Genomic DNA, 9,161 nt, shown 5'->3' with positions numbered 1-9,161 from the left:
TGTGAGAATTCTTAGGGTGAGCCAGTCAAGAGTGCAAAGTGCCAACTTGTGCAACCAGGTCAACAGCCACCAAAGGGCAAAGGACAGTCTTCCAAGGAGTGCAGGAACTACAACAGTGGCCACTTAGTTATTTTGTTCCCCCATTCTTAGTTTAGACTAATTTTAACTTGAGTAGGGAACCTGGCTTTTATATAATTCGGACTGTGTGCGGTGGGATTGTGCGTATATATTTTGGTGTCGATATAATTTTTTGCTTTTGAGACTAGCACAGTCTCTGGGTCACATGGGCCACGTGTCCGACCTAAGTTCTGATTATTTATTATTGCAGACCACGTGTCTAACCAACCATTTCTTTTTATTATTTTGAATTGCTATTACTTCACATTTTGTTTTGATACCCTTTATTTTTTATTCAGATGTCTTTTTCATTTAATGTAAATTTATATAATAAATCAATATTAGGTTAATTGAACCTCCTTCGTATTTTTGCTCCCTCATTTATTTCAATATCCAAATTATGAATATTTGATCACGGGACAGAATACCTGATATTTGAAAGGAGTAAGCCTAAGTAAGTCTATAAGTGGTTTCAGCGAGGAACTTTGTATTAATATTTCTGCTTCGAAGGTAAAGATCCATATCTTTAAACTTTTAAACTTTACTTTACATCACTGCACCCATTTTGGGTTTTGTCTTTAATTACATTAACGTAAGACACCTGTCCAGCATCTCACTGGGGTCACTGGGACGGAGTCAGAACAGAGCCTAAGAATGGGATGACTATAGACCTGACAATGCTAGAGTAGGCCATAAATTACTTTTATTTTCACGTGTGGAGTTCTCCGGCCTCTGGACAGTAAAATTTTCCCCTTTTGTATTTAAGAGTGATGGTTAGTAAACTGTGGCAGTAAAGTTATTAGCAGGGTGTTTGTGCCCCTAGTGTAAGTGCTCATTATCCTCTCCTGTTGATCTTTGTGTATATAACTGACGTAGGGAGACTTTCCTAGACTAAGTTCCCACTCAAACATTTAAATAAAAATTCTCCACACATACGTACATACATATAGAAGTCAATAGCCTCTAAGTGGCGTCAATGTGCTTCCTATAGTTCCTACAGGAATCCTCGTATTTCAATTTCCCCATCTTTAAGTTTTGAGACCTAGGCCATTGGTTTAATAAACGATGATATTATTCCTTTCATTCATATTCTCTAAAACACTGTTTCGACAAAACCGTCTTTATCAAGTGATTACTTGTTAACATAAGTTTGCAATTCCTTTTATACATGAGCTTCAACAAATATTTATGATTAATTGTTGAAATTATATTCTAAAGAAATTAAGAATTCTTAAAATAAAAAATGAAAAGGTGAAAATTTTCAAAATGCAATGTGCCAGGTGTATGAGGACAAGAGGAGTGTAAATAATAAGCAGACTATATGATGTGTATCTTATGTGTAGGCAAATGAAAAATGAGCCATAACCAGAGAAAGTGATCCTGTGTAGTATACTGTCTGGCCAGTCTAGGGTCCAATGAATATATAAGGGTTTAATATCTCAACAGTTGGCCAGCCTACTTGGTTGATTAAAGTCTAGTTGTCTTTCTGTTTGGCCTAATATGATCTTTGTTGAGATTTTATATATTACTGAGACTAAACTTGTTTGCCGGTAATGTTTCAGATAATATGCGTTCTCCTTTTTTTTGTGTGAATTATTATATTGGTATATTTTCCAAACTGTAGGTAGCCTATAGAGCATTCTTGCAGACCATTTGGGTAAAGTTCGGAGAGTTTTACCATTATGAAATCTCCTCCATCTATTATTAAATCAATTGTTAGGCCCTCTTTCTCGTACAGTTTTGCCTCTTTCCATGCCTTTTAATGCTTTCTTTACTTCTCATACTGTTACTTTTGATACTGTCTCCGATGTTTCATTATTCTTAGTGACAAAGTTATTCATTATAGCACTATTATATAACATTGTATAGAAATCTTCTGCAATTTTTGTCTCTCCATCTCTTTTGTTAATATTTTTTTTTTAATTTTTATCCTTTAAAGCAAATATCTGATAACTGTGGTGTCGCAAGAGCCCATGCCTGACTGTAAGGGCCAGACAATCTATAAGGAAGCAAGCAAGCCTTGTTCCGAGTCTTCTTTTTCATCAATTCTATGCTTCTTTCTTTCTTTTAATGCTTCCTCAGTTTCGTCTAATTGTGTTTATGAATGTCTTGGGGTTAGAGTTTGTTTATTGTTTTGGATAGTTCTGTTAATTTTGTTTTATCTCTATATGGAGCAAATGTTCTGCTTATATACGCTGCATCTAAGCTTCTATTTTATTGAGGTAGTGGCAATTTTCACATTTTCATAAACGTTTTTTCTTTACCTTTCCCTCCGAGGCTTTATACACAGATAGAAAGGGTTATAGCTTAGTGGATAGATACAAAGGGTAGGCTATGTAGGAATAAATATATATCAATAAGTTACTAAGTAAATAAAACAAATTGAGTGTCGAAAAAAAAACTTTGTTGTCTTTGATGTTTACCCTTACACGTTGTAAAATACATGCTATCAGCAATAGAAATAGAATAATACTATTATTACTTATTAAATACACTTTTCACAAATAAATGTCTAAACTTATTCAGCATTTGTCTTTACACAGGTTAAGAAAATTGACAGCCAAACATTTTTTTTTTTAATAAATTATGGCAGGTCTCCACTTGTTTCCAAAATCTGAAAATAATCTATTATAAAATGCCAAATTTTACTTGATGAATCCATAAAGGTAAAATACCTGCATGGATGAGCCACAATAAAGTATCCAAACTTAACGGTCAGAACACGACTTACGACCAGTGTTGCCAGTTGGGTTGGTCTAAATATCCCCAATATGATAAAAATCCCCAAAACAACCCAAAAATCCCCATTTCCAGTAATATATTTTCTCCTGATCATGTAAGCTTTAATATAGAAATTGCTCACTATACTTCTTATAAGTGCAAGTAAAATAATTGCAACAATATAAAGTTTTACTCATCTTTGTTTCTTTTGCATAGAAATTTGTACAGAATATCCCCACCAGACACCCAAAATTCCCAAATTTAGGGATGAATTCCCATATCTGGCAACATTGCTTACGAGCGACGTCACAACTACTGTAAGTTGCAACAGACAACTTGCTCTGCCCTCTTATGGCCGCAAACTGTAATACTATGTCATATTCCTAAGTCCATTTGTGTCAAGTGGATTGCTAAGTTTATGTTTGAAGGTAGGAGAACCATGAAGTATAGTATTGAGCTACAAATAAGTTTTAACTTGTAGCTAATATTTTTATGGGATTTATTATGGAACATGGAAAAAGCTTTACCAATAAGGAAGGGAAATGTTTTATATAAAAAAACTAAACTTTTCTTCGAAAATAACCTTTATATCTGTCGCAAATAAATAGTTAAGATATACGCTAATATATCCTACGGTAATGAAGTCCCCCTAATGGGAGCTAGGAGAAGGTTAGAATTATAGAACACCGGACGGTGTGAATGTAGGGTAAAGTTTTACTGTATTACAGATTCTCATTTCGAACAGAAATACATGTTTTCCTGTAGCAAACAACGTGATTTGACCGAAGGTGACTTTCATTTCAACCGCAAACCAACAACAATCAATTCGACTAACTTTAAGTAGCCAAATTGGTTGCTGTTATGACAGATGAAATGAAGGTGAAAACCGGTTATATCACATTATTTTCTTCAGGAAAACATATTATCTGTTAAAATGTTTAAATATAATGTCTTATTATATATATTCTGTTAAAATTTTTGGTATTACAGTTTCAACCATTATGAGAAATCTATTATATTAATATTTTTCCCGAGTAAAGCAAGTCTTTTTGTAGTATTTCTGTATAATATTATCTGTCGCAAATGCCTAGTTCTTTATATATATCGACGATCAAACACGCTACTCATGTCTTCCTCCCAGATTTTTTCTAAGTCTGTTGTTATTGTTGACTGTGTCTTGTTTTTGCTCAAATGAGCCCTGTAACCACTATAATCCGCAGACAAACTAGTCCACTATGAAGTCTTACACGTTTGGCCAATCACAGCGCCTATCCACTATGACGTCATACATGTTTGGCCAATTACAGAGCGACAATACATTATCTTACCCAGGCATTTCATTTCGTTCTTAGACATGGAGGCCATAGCAAGCACGTCATCTCATGTTGCACAAGAAATTGAAATTCCATCTTCTTGTCCTGACTGTTTCCTAACTTACAATGAATTTGTTGTAACTTATTCGGGGAATATTGAAAAACTAGTGGATTTGTGCCAGAGAGACAATTTAATTTTACAAAATAAAAATTATTGTCAAGGAACCTTCATAACGGCTTCACGTTTTCCTCAAAGCACCAGCACATCTTTATGAACCAACAGTTTAAGGTAAGCTTCATTAATTTATAGAGTATATTATAATGGTGATAGTATAACAATGTATACAGCAGTACCATCACTTTGGATTTGGTTTGATGGATGTGTTAGGTAGTGGCCATAAGGGGGGGGTCGCAGGGGCTAGGCCTAGGTAGGGGTACAGGGCCCTAGGTTAGGTGGTTGTATTAGGTTCGGTAGTGTCCCGAAAATCACTGTGGCCTTAAGGGGGGGTCGCAGGGGGGGGGGGCAGAGCCCCCCTGGTAGGCCTAGGTAGGGGTACAGGGCCCCTAGGCTAGGTTAGGTGGGTTTATTAGGTTCAGTAGTGCCCTGAAAATCACTGTGGCCTTAAGGGGGGGTCTCAGGGGTGGAGCCCCCCCCCCCCGGTAGGGGTATAGGGGGAGGGGTGGTGGAAGGATAAGTATTCATTTATTGCAAATATCATTTGACGCCCCCCCCCACCCAAAACCCCGGTTCCCACCTGGTGTCCCCCATAATTGTTGGGATGAAGTAGGGTCTTTCTGCATTACAACATAATATGAAACAAAAGCAATTAAAACACAGTTACAAACACTGATTTTTCTGGAAAAACCTTTAACTCCAATTACATAGTAAATCTCTAAATCGGATGGTTTGCGGTCAAAATAAACGTTAAATCCATTGGAACTACACTATTTCTGATGCAACAAATATATTTTTATTCCAGTTTCCCCATAATGGTTGAAACAGTAATTTTCAATATTAAACTTAGCCGGTGATTATATAAGCTGCAACTCTGTTGCTCGACAGAAAACTCTACGTTCAAAATACGCCAGCGATCGCTATGCAGGTAGGGGGTGTACATCAACAGCGCCATCTGTCGAGCAGGTACTCAGTACTCAATGTAAACACAGAACCAATTTTCTCTCTGTCGGGCTACCGGCAAGACCTACTAATTCGCTGTTACTAACTGGATTTGTTTTCACAACTAATTGGTGAAGTACACTATTCTAGTTTTGAGCTTTCGCTATGCAGGTGTTTTATCTTCATCTCAAAACTTGAACTCGTTTTGGATAGATTTAATTATGGTGACAAAGAGAGTATGGACTCTCTTTCACTTTTAAATGGCCGACCCTTCCCTTAGACGGAAGTGTGTTTAGGTTTTTAGTAATTTTGCTTAACACGTTATAGATCTATATATTTTATATCTCTCCGCCTTTAGTAGGCCTCTTCGATTAACTTTCCATTTATTATAAACATATAAAAATAAATTTTTATGTTTTGTTTATATGCGACCTTTCCTGATAGTAGGCGGTCCTAACTTAGAACCGAAGTTAATCAACGTTGAGCCCGTTATATCGTATTTAGCCTTTAAAGAATTTAAAACTTTTTAAATTTAATATTTTATGAAAGAATTTCTTTGATAGTCTTCGTACTGTTTTCAAAGATGAACTACGTTTAGTTTTTTAGACTACGCAGTTGTTGACGTTCAGGACGTTCAACATGCGCTCTATCGTTACGATAGAGAGAGAGTGTATCACGGTTTCACTTTGCAGTAAGAGTAAATCGATTCTGACGTTTTGTTCTTTCTTTCTTAGATTAAATGTTTTAAATTCTAAATTAAAGGAACTTTTTATTTGGAAAACCTTTCAGTTTTTTCCTTTAGTCAAATAACATGTTTTTTTGACGATATATAATTGGGCTCTTCTCTTAGGTGCGAAATCAAGAGATAAAGAGAGAGAGAGATAGAGACGGAGGGAGAGAGAGGAGAGAAAACGTTCCGTTCAAGCGGGTAACGTTGTTCTCGTGTTACTCTCGTCCCTAGTCTCTGTACGGGGAGGAAGGTAAAACGTTTCTAGGGTTTTATTCTTGTCCCCAGGCTATGTGCGGTGAGAGATTGTAAACGTAGTTTATTTGAACTAGTGTTTAGTCTCTTTCCCAGCCACTGAATTTTTTATCTTTATATATGTTTTCTGATTTTTTGCTAGTATTAATGAGCTGCATTATACGACTGATTTCGCAATTACTACCTTTTAATGAAGGGTAGAATTGCGTGTTTCAGGTAGAAATCAGTAAAAGTTTCGATTTCAGTGAAATAAGTGCAAAACAGAAAATCGATAAAGTGATATGCGCAAAGTGTTACAGTGTTGCGTCCGAGGGTTCGTCTGTTCGTGCCTGTCGTTCACCTAGTCCGGGACCTCTTGCAAGCTCCCAAGCCCAGGGGAGAAGTAATGTCGAACGACTTATGGGTTCGAGAGGCCTTGATCAACGAACAGACATTTTTCCCTCCGTGTTTTCGGGCGTATCTACCCAAGATCGCCCCACCCACACAAAGACGAGAGAGCCCATTTATTTCTCGTCTGCGGAAGAGGTTTCTCGTAAGAAACCATGGACCAAGGTCTCGCGGCTTATTAAGCGCAAGTCGGTCCCTTCCGCGCAAGTCCAACGGCCCAGTTGTAGCCACTGGGTCAGTTCGGACTCGCTGCAGTCTTCCGACGACTGCTCACCTCCTAAGAGAGGCAAAGCGGTACCGCATCAGGCAGTCACACCGTCTGTTGCCGCACCTGCTCCTGTAGACCCTAAGTGGTCTTTGCTGCAGACCATGCAGTCTCAGTTAACGTCATTGATGCGGGACTTTCGTGCGGAGAAGGTTGACACTGCACCAACCTCTAGCCTACAACCAACCACGGTTGTGCGTCCTGTGGACGCTGAGGCGACCTTCTGCCGCACTCCAGCTGAGAGAGTCCCGCCACCCATGCGTTCCAGTGTACCCTGCCAGCCGCATGTTGACGTTCAGTAACGCACGGAACCTTCCGTTGACGTTCGCGAGGTACAACAACAGTCTAACTTGTTTTGTTTTGACGCGGTGCGTCAACCTCCGCATTCTAGAGTTGTTTTGACTGCTCAGTCTAGACAGTCAAAGCAGTCTCGAGTGGACACTGTATGTCCTCACGCACCTGTTGTGGTTGACAGTTCAGTTGTTGACAGTTCACAGACTGTCAAGCAGTTACATGACGTTGCCTTCTGGTCTGCTACTAATGCACCGGTGAGAGACTCACTGAGGTAACCTAGCTTTTATCGGACAAGGTTCCTGTAGATGAGGAAGTTGCTGTTCTCCCTCCTACTGATATTCCTTTGAGGACTCTGTCATTTGGAGAGGAGCCTTAAGCTGCTTAGCCTCCTATGGACTTTAATTAAATCATGATGATTTTTTAAGGATCTTCGTCCGGATCTTGTAACTGCTGCTCCTCGTTCGCCTAAACGTCAGAACTTACACTAGGCCTAGCTACTTCGAAGCCGTTGTTTTTAATGGGCTTTGCTGCAAGACATGCAGTCCAAGCTTGCGTCCTTGATAGAGGACTTAAATGCGGAGAAGAACCTTCTGGCCAACAACCTTCCAACCGGTCGGTTGTGCGCCCTGTTGACGCTGAGGTAACCTACTCGCGTCTGCCAGTTGAGGTGGTTCCTCCTTCTGGCCAACAACCTTCCAACCGGTTGGTTGTGCGCCCTGTTGACGCTGATGTAACCTACTCGCGTCTGCCAGTTGAGGTGGTTCCTCCTTCTGGCCAACAACCTTCCAACCGGTCGGTTGTGCGCCCTGTTGACGCTGAGGTATCCTACTCGCGTCTGCCAGTTGAGGTGGTTCCTCCACCGATGCGACCCAGTGTGGGTTGCCAGTCGCACGTTGACGTTAAGCGACGCTCGGAGGTGGTTGTTGACGTTAAGCGACGCTCGGAGGTGGTTGTTGACGTTCAGGACGTTCAACAACCAGCAGAGGTGACTTGTTGTGACGCAGTGCGTCAACCTCAGCAACCCGGTAGGGTGTTGACTGCACAACCCAGACAGTCTAGACAGTTTCGGGTTGACGCTGTACTTCCTCGCGCACCCATGGTTGTTGACAGTTCACAGACTGTGCAGCAGTTCCATGATATTGCGTCCGGCTCCTTCACGCATCCACCAGTGCGACCGGATTCAGCGAGTCAGACGTTGCCCACTCCGTTGCCGTTTCCTCATCAGTTTCGGATGAGGAACCCTCTGATGAGGACGTTGCTGAACAAGACGATCAGCCCCCAGCCCTGCTATCCATCCAGAAGATGCTGAAGAAGGAACGCTGCCCAGTCAGGCTGTGGATGAGTCTGGTAGGGACACTGTCATCCGTGGATCAATTTGTGTCACTAGGAAGACTACACCTCCGTCCTCTTCTATACCATCTAGCTTTTCACTGGAAAAAGGACAAGACGCTAGAAGCGGTCTCGATCCCGGTTTCCGGAAAGATAAAGTCTTGTCTGACTTGGTGAAAGGACTATATCAACCTTAGAGAGGGTCTTCCCCTGACTGTTCAGACTCCCAACCACGTTCTCTTCTCGGACGCATCGGACGTAGGCTGGGGTGCGACATTAGACGGTCGGGAATGCTCGGGATTATGGAACTCGAGTCAAAGGACAATGCATTTCAACTGCAAGGAGCTACTGGCAGTACGTCTGACCTGGAAAAGCTTCAGGTCTCTCCTTCAAGGCAAAGTGGTGGAGGTGAACTCGGACAACACCACGGCTTTGGCGTACATCTCCAAGCAAGGAGGGACCTACTCTCTGACATTGTACGAGATCGCAAGGGACCTCCTCACCTGGTCAAAAGGTCTAGACATATCACTAGTAACGAGGTTCATCCAAGGCAACTTGAATGTCATGGCAGATTGTCTCAGTCGGAAGGGACAAATAATTCCAACAGAATGGACCCTCCACAAGGATGTATGCAAG

The 9,161-nt window shown here is 40.7% G+C and overlaps 1 protein-coding gene across 1 annotated transcript in view; it reads left to right on the top strand.

Moving 5' to 3' along the window:
• Positions 1 to 3,143: 3,143 nt before the first annotated feature.
• LOC137625250 (uncharacterized) overlaps positions 3,144 to 9,161 on the top strand; it is a 50,643-nt gene continuing 44,625 nt past the window's right edge. The window contains exon 1 of the mRNA XM_068356050.1: positions 3,144 to 3,266. The gene's annotated coding sequence lies outside the window, so the exon portion shown is untranslated. The remainder of the gene's footprint in view (positions 3,267 to 9,161) is intronic.

This window comes from Palaemon carinicauda, chromosome 2 (genome assembly GCF_036898095.1).
Source record: "Palaemon carinicauda isolate YSFRI2023 chromosome 2, ASM3689809v2, whole genome shotgun sequence".
Classification (NCBI taxonomy): domain Eukaryota; kingdom Metazoa; phylum Arthropoda; class Malacostraca; order Decapoda; family Palaemonidae; genus Palaemon; species Palaemon carinicauda.
Note: the sequence above shows the minus strand (reverse complement) of the source record. Positions and strands in the feature narration are given on the sequence as shown.